Here is a 13,736-nt window from a genome sequence, read left to right as displayed (position 1 = left end):
AATTAAAGCAATGTATCAACTTGTATCAAGCCATTTGCTTTATTTCTAATTATAAGCTATATTTCCTAGTCATTTGAACCTCTCATTATTTTGAACTATACTGAAAATAGGAAATACTGGTCTCAGTGAAGTCTTGATAAAAGAGTTGAACTCTGTAGCTAGACATAGAGAGCATGATATCTGGCTCTGCATACAAACTTGCCACTCGCTCCCAGTTATCTTCAGAAGCTCCATTAATAAGGCGAGGCCACAAGCCATGGCTCAACACCTAATTGAAAGTTTGGCCTTTGATCCCAGTAGAGGAACTCTATTCTTTAGCTGAGCATGGCCAGCTCTTGGCTTCTGTCCCGAAGACGTGTAATTCACCAGAGAAGTTTCTGTTTCTGTTTGTTCTCAGTACCTGCTCACATGTGTAAAGGTAAGCATGTGCCTAGTCTCTGCAAGCCTTGAACCCATTCTATCTGCCACAAGAGAGCAACATTCTGTCCTTATAAAGTGATTGCATTTTTTTAATGTAAAATGCTTTTAATTATATAACCCTTTTTTAACATTAGCATACATAAAGGAAACTAGCCAGAACTCTTTTTTTCTGGGACTTAAGGAATAAAGGTCAAACATTTCCTTTAATTCTCATCTTTGACACATAGACTTTAAAACATGGCCAAGAAAATACACATATGGCACCTTTGTTCTTACTGTATTAATCTGTTCCCATCCAGTATGAGGCCTGAGTTAATGAATCACTGGTGCTGGATACGATCCTCAGGGAAGTTTTGAATTTACTGTGCTGTGTTTTATATTGATGGCATGGTGCTGCAGAACTAAAACAGACACCTGCCCTGGCTCAAAGGCATGTCTTTCACATGATTCAACTAATAAAGTTATATGAATAGGAATTTATTACTGAATTTTATGAACACTAAAGTCACTGTTTATGTAGTCCAAGGCTGGTCTGATGCTTAAGACAGGACAGTATATTGTGTGGCAGTGTTCAGCCAAATAAACCGAGCTGCCTGTGAATTAGCCTGAGTACCAGAAAGAATATGACCATTTTAGCATACTGGCCCAGTAATATATAAAACTCTGATCTACTTTTTTCTAAGCTAATATCACAGCTGAAATGATTTTAATGGAAAGTTACTTGAATCAAATTACTACTATTTTTATTTGCTGAGCTGCACTCAGCATTCAGTGATTGGTCTGATCAGGCACCAAGACTAGAGACACCCTTCAAAAGTCTGTTATTTCTCACCTAGGCTAGGCAGCCTTCTCTGAACTATCCAGAAGCAGGGATTAAATAGGTTAGTTGATCCGCTTCCTCTCTTGGGAGCAGCCTCACACACGCCTGAGGGAGAGCACGAGCTCAGGAATGCGGATGAGATTCTACATTTATCTTCCTAATGAAGAGGTTGTTTCTCCAGTGTCTTCCTTTCACACAGTTTCTGCCTTTTCAGCCCTCTTGTACTACTTGCAGTCAGCCAAGGTGCTCGTACAGACTGAGATCTCATTGCTGCTCTCCACCCGAGGGCTGGGCCCGGGGCGTTCTGTGCTTGCCCAGGCTGGACGAGCACTCTGGCTGTGGGAAGGAGGGGAATGTGCCCTCTTTCCCCGTTTGCAGCTGCTGACTGGACAGAGGGATAACCCTGCTGCCTGGATTCAAACAGCAGGTGAGTCCAAAGGAAACAGCCTATCTGTTATCCTCGTGGGAAACAGGAAGGGTTTAATCATGGAAGTCAGCCTGTACTCCCTGTTCTCATGGACAATTCCTTTTGCGTCGTTTGCAACAGAATACAGAAAGGTACTCGGTGCAAGGAGATTTCTAGATAATGACATCAATTCAAATATATTTTATTAGAATTCCCCCACAAATTTAGTTAATGGCTTTGTGAGGCCAAAGTTGAAAGATGCTACAATTTTAGAGGGAAAGTGAAAGAGCCAGGAAGATATATAAACTGGCTAAGTGCAAGTGGAAAAAACATACTAAAATCCTCACTGCTTTTACATCCTTAAAAACTGCTGCTTTTACAGCTTCAAATCACTGTCCATTGAAATTATTGCTTCCTGCATCAGTCCTTCCTTGCTGAAGACTTTCAAGGCACTTACCCATTCTTGCCACTCTTCAAATCTCCCAAATCATTATTGTAGTCACTTAATTAGGAGAGATGATCAGCAACTTATTGTCACTAATGTATGTTTGTCTTAACAACTCAATATCACTTCTAGTCTTTATTACAGTCTATAAATGGAGAATTATTGAGATGTGTTGAAATAGCCTCACTGCAATTAACTAAAAATTAAAATATCTCCAATGCAAGAACCGTAGACTGGTACTGTGTAAATATAGTTATGAACCAAGTGAGGGTATTCAGGCTTACCAGCCTCCAGTACCAGACAAGACTGAGAGCATCAACTTGTCACTTCCAGGGAAAAAGGGCCCAGAGAGGATCTGACAAGGGCTGGAAGCTGAAGTTCAAGAAATAAACTTCTATTTAGAAAAAAATTAGATACAATTTAAAAATCTTGATTACTTCTTCTTCTATTATATTTATTACAAGAAAACAACATACACATTCTCATATTTACTGAATATTTTCCAACTTTTTTTTTGTTCTGTACACATGCATGATGCATGACTGGCATTGTGTTACACAATAACAACAATAACAAAAATACGCCAATAAACAGTATAAATTTATCACACTAATTAACATATTTATTCTAAATTATTTTTTAAAGTCTAACCTTCATTCCTTCTCTCATTGCCCTTTGTTTTTTTATGGGGATAACAGGGTATGTAAGTCAGAATATTGAAGTGGGTCACTCAGAGGTAAGTTATGTCTCTTACTCCCTTTAAACTCACGTCCTATGTAGTAAAGGAAACTATAGCTACAACTAAACCCAAAGTTTTAGTTTGCTAACGCCTCCAATGACTTCAGCAATTAGTCTCAATGCTAGTAGGATGTGTTACTAAAGCAGGACTTTTTTTCAGAAGTAAGCAAACATAAAGCAATCAAGGCATCCAGTCTCAGTTAAAAGCCACCAAAGTTTCCCAACTCCTTTATAATGCTAGGACAACTGTTCAGAAGAGTCTTTTTCATTTCTAAAACATATGATGCTCATTTGTATTTGTAGCAGTATTCTCTCGAAAGGCAAATAGTCCTTTTTCTTTTCCAGTCTTTCCTTCTAGCAGTAAGAACATTATATTAGGCTGAATAAATCAAGATGTTTCTTCTTTCTCCTGTGGAACTGTATATAAGTGTCCCTGTTCATTCCAGTAATTTTTTTCTGTTAAACCTTGAAATCACCTCTCTTTCCTAAAAGAAATCTTCAACACTATCAGCGTTTCCTATATGAATTATTTTTCCAGACGTGTCCTCAGACTACACCTTTTCCACAGCTGTGTTCACTGGTGATTCATACCTCTATTGTGATCAACTAAAAGGCCCAGCATTTTTCTTTCCCAATTGTTTCAATTTGTATTGCTTCTAGATTATAATATGAACTGCTGCTTCACAATTTGAATAATTAATCCCACCTCTACAGACCATAATCCAGTTCTCTTGTGACATTCTTGACCTCCTACGTTTAGGAATCCCTTATCCATTTCTCATCAAGTGTCATTAGCTTGTGTGTATTTTCTGTGTCCGGGTCATTAAAAAAATATTAATATTAGTCCTAAGAGTGGTCCTTGAGGACTGACTGTACTTCCTTCTCCTGTCAGCATAACCTCTGTCTCTTCTTTTTAGCCAGTGCTCTAATCCACTTCACAGTCCTTGCTCTAATCCCATCTCACCTGCCTTCACCAATAATTTCCCAGGTGGCACCAAATGCTGTACTGAAGGCCAGAAGAATTAGAACTACCACACTTCCCTTGTCTTCAAACAAGCTATTAGACAAAGCTGGGAAACAAGGGTTGAATTTAGATAAAAATCCCAGTAAGAAATAGGCCCTGCACCAAAGGGAATATCAGGAGAGGAAACACTAATGTCAGGGAGAAAAAATGTAAACATCAGGATGTCTTTGAACAAAATAAGTGCCATTTAGAATTTCTTGGAATGACTTTGAGAAGAAAAAGTACAGTAAGAATGTTGGCTCCTAAATGTTTGTGGGTTTTTTTCAGGATAAATGAAGAGGATTTTGAGGTGTAGAGAAATAAGCTGAGAGAGAAACTCCCCATGAACAGTCGTGGGTAATTGTGCTGCAGAGTCTGACAACAAGTGAGAGTTGAGTCACTTGTGTTTCAGGCAGCAGCACTGGCCTTTTTTGATGCATGGATCACTAATAGTGATGAAGTAATTATCCATGTGTGTGACATGGTTATGCTACTAAATTAAGCTAATTGAGGTGCCTCTTCTCTGCTTTGCTCCTCAGTTCCTGAGTCTTCCAAGTGTATGCAACAAATCTTGTGATAGAAGCACAGCCTCACAGACTGTGACACGCACACAAGCAGTGTCAGCTACAGTGGAGGGCACGGTTTGCACCCCAGATAACTCATACATGCAACTTAGCCACATTTTTTCCCTGCCACTGATTTAGTCACACAAATATTGGAGAAATTACTCTTGGTTTTTAGTGTGGACTTCTTGATCTCATATGTTTTAGATTAAAAGTCATTTAAGTTATCAAAGCAAAGTCTTACACTTGTATATGCCATTGCTGAACAGATAAGTTCTTTGTCAAGTATGACATCAATTACTGCATCACAGGCTTTAAAATGGACTTTTGAAAGAAAGACAAAAACCAAAAGCAACAAAAAAGTGTTTGAATTGACATTTTTGTTGCTGTACATTTCAGTCTACATTTTAAATGCAAAATAAAATTTAAATTTAAAATCTAAATTGTCTTTGAAAAGTAACAGATAATTTTTAAATTGGACCCAATCCAATTCAAATCTGCACAAAAAATGACTCGGCCACAATACTTAAGTTTAAAAAGAAATGTGTGTTGTTTTTAGCCTCTAAGAGTGTTTCTTTCTTTTCAAATAGCAGGTTCAGAAGAATGATATGAAAATAAAGCCTTTCCTATCAGCTTGTGCAGGCAATAGAGCAGCATAGGATATTATGTCTGCAAATGACATGAATTCATGTATCCCTCATGCTAGAAGGGGGAACTTCATTTAAGACCTGAGTAAATTGGCATGACAGGGGCAGCAGGAAAGTAACTCAAGGAATCCTAAGGGCCAGCCCAGTAACACAGAGCGGCCCCAACCTTTTTTCCTGGCCTAAAGAATGAAATAACAGATGTCAAGGTCCTTTGTTGTGGCCTGCCTATAGATTAGAATATTTGAATTTCACTTCCCTGCCTCCACTAAGAGCTTCTTTGAAAGCCTGGTGACATTGGCTTTGTGTAGGTGAGGTGGATTTCCTCCACAGTTCGTGTTGGCACAGTAGCACTTGAAATGCAAAACACAAACATTTTCTTAACAGTGCTAAATGTCCTCATTATTCAAAGGCATGGAAACAGGCCAGAAACTGTTCAGATTACCAGTGAACCATTCAAGTTAGCTGTACAAAAGTAGGTACTATAGCATGTGAGAAGTACAGAGAAAAGTGACGACTCTGTTGACTGTAGGAACAAAAGCAGCAACAGTACAGATACTTTATAGTGCTTAATCCCTATAATCTGAAAGGTGAGGAAGGATCAAGAGGACTGTATTAACTGAAGTATATCTGATTTTAAGGTTATGGTTGCTGCTGAGAGATAATCAAGCACACATTTTAGAACAGTGTGTAAAATGGAAAGGAATAATTTCATACCTGACATTGGAATTACTTATTCCAGAAAAAATAATGTATCAGATGCTACCTAAACAAAAAATGGTGCAGAGGCAGGGAACACAGGATTCTCCTGCATCCTTCAAAAGACAACCACTATCATTTAAAATAAAATAACATTAGAAAAAAATGAGCCTCAATGGGCTGAAGAGCCTTTTTTCATTCCAACAATCCTGATGTTCTTCATAATGTGCCTTTTTTTAAACATTACCCCCTCAATTAACTCATAATTGCTGTCCGTGCCATATGAATTATGCAGCATTTGATGTAAATTCAGATTCCCTGGCACTGAACAAATCTAAGGGCATTTCAGAACTTGGTGTAATTACAAAAGTAATCCCTTTAGACCGAGAAAGAAAATGAATATCATCTTTTTTCATCCTGGTTGGTTTGTAATGGTACTCCTGTGCTGAGTTCCCCTTGGGCTGCCATGAAAGTGCATGGATTGGGTCTGGCTGAGATGGAATTCATTTTCCCCACTGCAGCTGTGCCTCTCTGGTGGCTAGAGAGGTGTTTCTCACACTCGGTGTTTTGGCCCCTGCTGAGCAGGGCTGGCACAGGGTGAGGGCTGTCTCTCCAAGAGTTACCCCTCACCAATAGGCTGGGAGTGGGCAGGATCTGGGGAGGAGAAAAAGCCAGGGGAGCTGACCCAAAATTACAAAATGCAATAGAAGCTAAGAGAAATAAGGAGGTGAGGGCATTTGTTTTAGCATTTATCTTCCAGAGCAACCACTACGCGTACTGAAACTCTGCTTCCTGGAAAGGGGTTGTACATTGTGTGCTGATTGGAAGTAGACAATAAATCTTTTGTTTTCCTTTGCTTCTGCTAGGAGGGGAGTGACAGAGAGCCTTGCTGTATGCCTGGCATCCAGCCAAGGTCAGCCCACCACATGCAATAGCAAGGAAGATCCTAAACTGGGGCAAGCAAGCACAGTTCAGGAGAAATTGAGGGATCTAGCCCAGTTTACACCAGTGATACCGTGGCTCCAATTTCTCCTCAAATTTTATCCTTGGTGAGTTTTCACTGAAACTCCAACTCAACTAGAGTCTGAGTGGAAAATATTACAGAAAAAAAAAAAAAAAAGCAAAACAAGTCTTGCAATGTACTATGCTCTGAATTAGTCAAGTGTTGAAAGACTCAACATTTATCCAAAATAAGAGGAACAGGGGCAGTAAATTGGTGCACCTAAATATATGGCAACTTCTAGAACAGTGAGAAAAGGAGTAAGACAAGAGGCAATGGGAAAAACTGATGAATAGGAAGTTCCACCAGAATATGAGAAAGAACTTTACTGTGACTGTGCACTGGAACTGACTGTATGGAGAGGGTGTGAAGTCAAACTTCTGTCTGACTGAAATCCTGTGCAATGTGTTCTAGGGCGACCTCCCCTGAGCAGAGAGGTTGGGCCAAATGACCCTTGGTAGTTCTGACCTTCTCCTTCAATCTCTGTCATTCTATGGATATTTCTCTACCTTATTATATTTGTTTCTGGAATCAGGCTCATAAGAGAATAAATAAAGTATGCTAGGAGGGAGTCTGGATTCTAAGTGATTTCTAATGCTCTTGGAAACTAACAGACTCTCAACAAATGTAAAAAATACAATAAGATTTGTATCAAAATTTTTCAGTGTACATAGCAAAGAAAAAATTATTTATGAAAATGTCCTTAGGTTGGGGGTATATCTGATCAGCAAAAATCCAGATGTTTACTATATTGGCCAGATATTAAAAAAGTCAGCATACAGATAGCCTTGATATTAAGGTGATTGGTGAGAATTTTCACTAAATACAAGATGAGAGAAAGCAAAGTAAGTAAGATACAGTGCTCAAGGTTGACTTCCGCATGCATTTCTCAGCTAATGTGCTATTTTCAGTTTAGAGAGAAGCAAATCTGCCTCTCTAAATCTGCAGATAGGGATGGGGTGTGTTGCCAGCGTTGAGGAGATCCTAGTGAAGCAGGGACAAGAAATGCCTGGAGGAGCTGAAAAGGCAGGAATAGAGAAAGACAGAAAGAAAGGACAGAAGACAAGGTATCAAGAAGATACTATGATCAGTAGCATGGGTGGATTGCACAGCACATCAACAGTTCTTAAAGCCTACAGATTTTCAGTCTGAATTTTCTCCAGTTCAAGGGAATTTGAACTACTGCAAAGCTTTGCATTTAAACAAATTTGACACAGTTTGACTAAACTCAAACTTGAACTTTTATGATTTATTTTTCTTCAATACCAGGAAACATAAAATCGCAAGACAACACTGAAAAGCATTTTGGCCAGACAGCCTCAAATACAGAGGTGATTAAAGAGACAGGTGAATGAAAGCCTATTAAGAATCTCTCCAAACCTGTTTTTCTCTTAATTAAATAATGCTACCATCAACATATGTAAATATAATACTTTTTTTAAATTGCTCCAACCTGACTGCAGCTCAGATTCAGTGATATGACTATTTGATCTATTTAACAAAGATGTGCTGTAACCAGTACAATTGCAAGGAAGAATTTTTGAAATACATCAAGCACATCAATACAACTGATAAGACCTTGATTTTCAGCAATTTTGCTACTATGTTTGCTGCCCCTGATCATTCTAAGAAACTTCTGAAGCTGCACAAGTAGGAGCGAAGATGGGCTATGACCATGGAGTGCCTGTGTTTAACATCCTGCCATTGACCCTGCTGCCAGGGATGTTTATGCAGCCCTTCTGATGGATTACCTGAGCACATTATGATCCTTATTACAAGGAATGTATGAAATACAAAAGGGTGACTATTCCTCCTTTACAGAGAAAAGATGAGAGTCAGGAAAGATGAGAGTCAAGAAACATGATGTGATTTTCCTGAGACAACTGAAAAAAAAAAAGTCTGTGAAATCATGGATACTTAATTCAGCACGACCAAACTTAGGTTTCCTGCTCTACAATAGGAGATAAGTAAAATTCAGTTTTAACCTGGAAATCACATTCATTTATCTTAGTCTGTGTGGTGGGGAAGATTCTAGCTCCTTTCTCAATATACAGTAAACACAGAACTTTTAGCCAAAATAAAGAGCTGAAGAATCAAACTGAATAGATACTAAGTTCCATACAATATTAAAATAATTGCTACCACTATTCCTCACCTTTAGTATTTCTGGCTTCTGGTGGTATTTCCTGACTGCCTGTAAAGGGAATCATTAATATTATCCCTGCTTTGCGGCTTCTTTGTCTCCCCCTCCCCCTCCTTTTCTCTCTATATATGGAAACAAGCGCCTTAGTCGCTACTGCAAACTGAAGTATAACCATCTAATTGTTAATCAGTCAGTAGAGAGGGGCTGATAAAGCAAAACACCATGATGACTTCCACTTGAGAGTGGAAAAAATTAGGTAAAATTTATCTTTGGTGTACTCTTGCCATTACTTTTCTTTCTGGATACTCAGAGTCCTAAACCTACATTCTTAAAATCAAATGTCCTTCCTTTTCAACAATCATTATTACCAATTTGAAGTCAATTGATGGTTTCCATTGACTTGAACAGGACAACTGTTAAATGTTCTGCCCAAGGTCATATAGAAAGTCTGTATAAGGATGAGGAAGATTTTATTAGGTGTGTACATTAACATTTTTTCTCTCTGGCTATGACAGCTCTAAAATTTATTGTCATTTCCCTAGGTAGTGCTCTGTATTGCTAGCCTGAAATCATCTGAAGCAAAATTATTTGCTCTCAGAGATTTTTAAGTATCCTAAAAGATTACGGAGTCTGACTTTATTTTCTGACACTTGGAAATAAAGTTGCATTGCCACTGAAACAAAATTCAAGAGTAATTATGTCTCTGTCTAAATATTTGTCAGTAAAGCTTTTTATTCCGCCTCCCCTTCAAAGTCTGCTACATTCAAAATAGTTAGTCACACCACAGAGCACAGAGATTCCTTTCTGAACATTAGCCATCCAATCCAGCTTTTTTTAGAAGCCACCAAGAAAACTGTGACCCCTTCCACACACATATAATACAGACAGCCACTCATGCATTAACAGCCATAAACCCCCAAAGGTCGTTTCCATGACAACCCCAGGGTCCTTAATGACCCTGACAGTTCAATGATTTTGTTTTGTTTGAGAGTGAAGGAATAATAAGTCTTCTCCCTTCACCCCCTACCCCCTCCGCTGCACTGATATGCTGTTCATTATCTGATCCCAGGCTCAGCCCTGGAGACAGAGCGGCAGCCAGCTCTGAAAGACAAGAGCCTCGCTGCAGACAAAGAGCATCCAAGGAGCCGAGCGTGCTCAGCATACTGCAGCAGCACCAGCCTCATTAATTCCATCACTAGCCCGATGAGTTTAAGCAAGTGCCAGGGGTATTACAATAGTTTGTAGCAATATGTTGCATAAGTGAGCCCCAAATCACTGCACAGTTATTTAGAAAGTACATTTTGCATACCACTAGCAGGAGTGCTTCTATTAATGATGTGTACCAGAAACACAATAAGACATTGCAGCTAGGCTGCAGCAAGACCTATAATTTTAATGACATGATGAATAAGGCAATTAATGTACTTCAATCTATTTCCCATATGTATCATATTTAACTTCGGAGAACTAAAGAGATATCCAAGAGAAAGAAGTGTAATAATGCATCACTAAATGGGTAGGCTACTCCTAATTCTTTGAATGCATGTTTCTTAATACTGCTCTTCAGCTGAACCCTCTATTCTTTAATTAGAAATCAGCTACAGGCATATGCAGACTTCCATTCCCAATATTAAATAGAGTCTTCATTAAATGCTATAGAAACTGGCTCGTTGATCCAATGATCTTTATGAAATTCCACTAAAAGCCACCTCCATTGTTTACATGAAACTATATCTGTTCATTTGATCCCAGTCCAGCATTACCTCATCATGACTATGGTCTTACTAGTGCCATATCAAACCAGCTTTTGGTGACCTACTTTATGGATGGATGAATCTAAATTGCCTTCGTTTTCCTTCACTTCATAGATTAACAGTGCATTGAACATTAATGGTATAAATTACAGCTTCCAAAATATTTCTCTAAGTAGTATCAATGGCCACTGGCCACAGCTTTCAGAGTTGCTGCGAGTTGCAACTGTGTGAGGAGGCCACAGCTGTGTCTCCCTCTTCCTCCTTACACAGAGACCTCAAGGCAGTACCCTGGGACTAAAGCACTCGGCACAGCTGACAGGTCCCTGTCTTTATAGGTAGATATGCTACTCTTAGAGTAGTTTTGTACCTGTAATATAAGAGGTGGCCTCAGCCTTCTAGTGAGAGTGAGAAGTCTTTAATGTGCTTTAGATCAAATCATAACAATTTTGCTGTATTCAACTTTACTCTGTAACATTCAATCCTTTGATCCAGAGGAGTGCGTAACTTCAGGTGGCTTTAGGAGAAACATGCAATGGCACAATCCCCTCAGGGTACACGCATCCTTAGAACACAGGCCCCATGATGCAGCCATCCAGAAGAACTGTCCCTAGCTCTTTAGTTCAACGCCCTGGCATTTATCAAAAAAAAAAAAAAAAAATTTAGACGAATAATCCCAGAGAAACTATCTCCCTCAGTACTTGAACTCAATAGGCTGCTTGGTTTTTTTCTGCTATTTGTATGCTACGTTCAGTCAGTATTTGAGAAAAGTTACTCAGTATTTTCTGGGATTAAAAAAATATAAATTATTTCTTTATTCTGAATAGTAGAATCTAATATGAATCAAACTACTTACAGAGGAAGTCAGAGATAGGACTGGAGAACAGGCACTAGACCCTTCTGCTCTTTCCTAGCACTCAATTTCCACTTTCTCAAATATAATGATACGCCTTTTAATCTTGCCTACACTTGGTTTATTCCTTTTCACTGCAACCTAAAGCAAGGTCACTGGAAAGTCAGAGACAACACAGCAAGTCCAGGTCTCTTGCAGGAAAGGAGATTTAAAGAAATAATTTAGCATGTTGCTTCCACAGTTAATCGCTCCCAGCAGCATGTCTTGATTGTATACTAGAAAGGTAATCCAAACTATCAGTTCCAGCTACACTAGAGCCTATGTGCTCCCCAGATATGACATTTTCTCCTGCGTTCCATCCATGGTTCTCTCCATGTTGGCAGAGTTTCCCAAGTTCTGCAGTTTCCCCACAGAGCGCTATAGATGCCTGCCTAAGCCAGCCCTTTGCTCTCAGTTTCACTACCATGTCCTACGCATACCCCATGTTATGCAGAAGTAGTCTTGGTCTGATAGCAATTAAATATGCCCAGAGGCCTGGAGTCTCTCTTCGAGAGCACATGCAGCTCTCATTAATGTTAATGTTGGCTATGCACCTTATCACAAGGAGAAGCAGGGAGATCCACAAAAGTACCTAACCTGGGGAAAATCTGGCTGGGAAGCAAAATGATTTTGTGTGCATGCACATAGGATGTAGTTCTCCATTTCAATCTAGTTTTCATAAACAGAGGAAAGTCTCCAATCCCACAAGGCAAAGAAATTAAGCACCAAACGTGTCAGGATTCTTATACAGCCTCCAAATTTACCCGCAGTCTGTTTCTGCCCTGCTAACAGTACAACACAGTCAGCTATTAAACACAGTGTGTAATCCTGTAGAAATTCTGAGATTTTTTATTATTTTTGCCACAACCAGAGACACTCAGAGAGCCTGAATGGGATTAGGATCCTACTGAAGTCTCTCCTCAGAGAGAGGTGTAATGTTAGTGTCTCTTCCCTAGTAAGTTTTGACATAAAACAGGCGAGACAGACAAATGAGGTGGTTATCTCCATTTCACACACTAGCAGATGAGGCATAAAGACGAAGTTATTTTCCCAAGTTTACAGCAACAGGAAGCAGAAACAGATGGCAAATTTCCTGAAATCTATCCCAACTCTTTCACTACATGAATGTCTCTCCCCAAATCTGAAAGCTTCATCTCCCATGTCATACACTTCAACGGTTCATGAAACAAAAATGCATCCAACAGGATTTTTTGTGGGATTCCCTCTTTCTTATATTTCATCTTGTTAAAGGCACATAGCACATAGTAAAAGACAACACTTCAAATCCCCTTTCCAGCAGGGAACAAAAGACTCTCACGGGACCAGGCTCTACTACCTTTAGGAGAGCTGCTCCACTTAGAAAGTGAAAGATTGACCCAATATACAGGATGTCCTCCTAGCTTTTATTTCTATTTATAATCCCAATTTGCCAGGAACAATTTTAAAAGTTGTTATTGTACACAGTTATGTACAAAACTAGCATGGTGCAGAAAGAAGAGAAGAAAAAATGTAGTTTAAATTGAATGAACACACGGGATTTGGGAGCAGATCATCCTGATTGCCATCATGTACACAACAACTGGGGATCAGGCCCAGCTAGCATGAATTCATGAAAGACAGGTTGCTCTAGATCAACCTGATCTCCTCCTGTGATAAAATAACTTACTATGTGGATGAGGGAAAAGCTGTGGATGTTGTCTGCCCGCACCTAAGTAAGGCTTTTGATACCTTCTGCCACGGCTTTCTCCTGGAGAAAGTGGCTGCTTACTCATGGCTTGGACAGATGCTCTGTTCCCTGGATAAGAAACTGCCTGTGTGGCTGGGCCCAGAGAGTGGGGGGAATGGAGTTACATCCCAGCTCGTGGCTGGTGACCACTGGTGTTCCCCGAGGCTCAGCATCAGTCCTGTTTTATATTGATACTTATGATCTGCACGAGGGGATCGAGTTTGCACACAGCAGTGAATTGGGTGGGAATGTTGATCTGACTCTCTGCAATTACCTGAAAGGAGGGTGCACTGAGGGGGGTATTGATCTCCTCTTCCACATAACAGTGATAGAGAAAGAGAAACCAGCCTCACATCGTGCTGAGGAGGCTTAGATTGGACATTCTGAAAGGATTGTCAAGAACTGGAACAGGCTGCCCAGGGAAATGGTGGAGTCACCCTCCCCAGGGGTATTTAAAAGATGTGTAGATGTAGCACTTTGAGATAC

Source organism: Prinia subflava, chromosome 9 (assembly GCF_021018805.1).
Source record: "Prinia subflava isolate CZ2003 ecotype Zambia chromosome 9, Cam_Psub_1.2, whole genome shotgun sequence".
Taxonomy (NCBI): Eukaryota; Metazoa; Chordata; class Aves; order Passeriformes; family Cisticolidae; genus Prinia; species Prinia subflava.
This window is presented reverse-complemented; position numbering follows the sequence as displayed.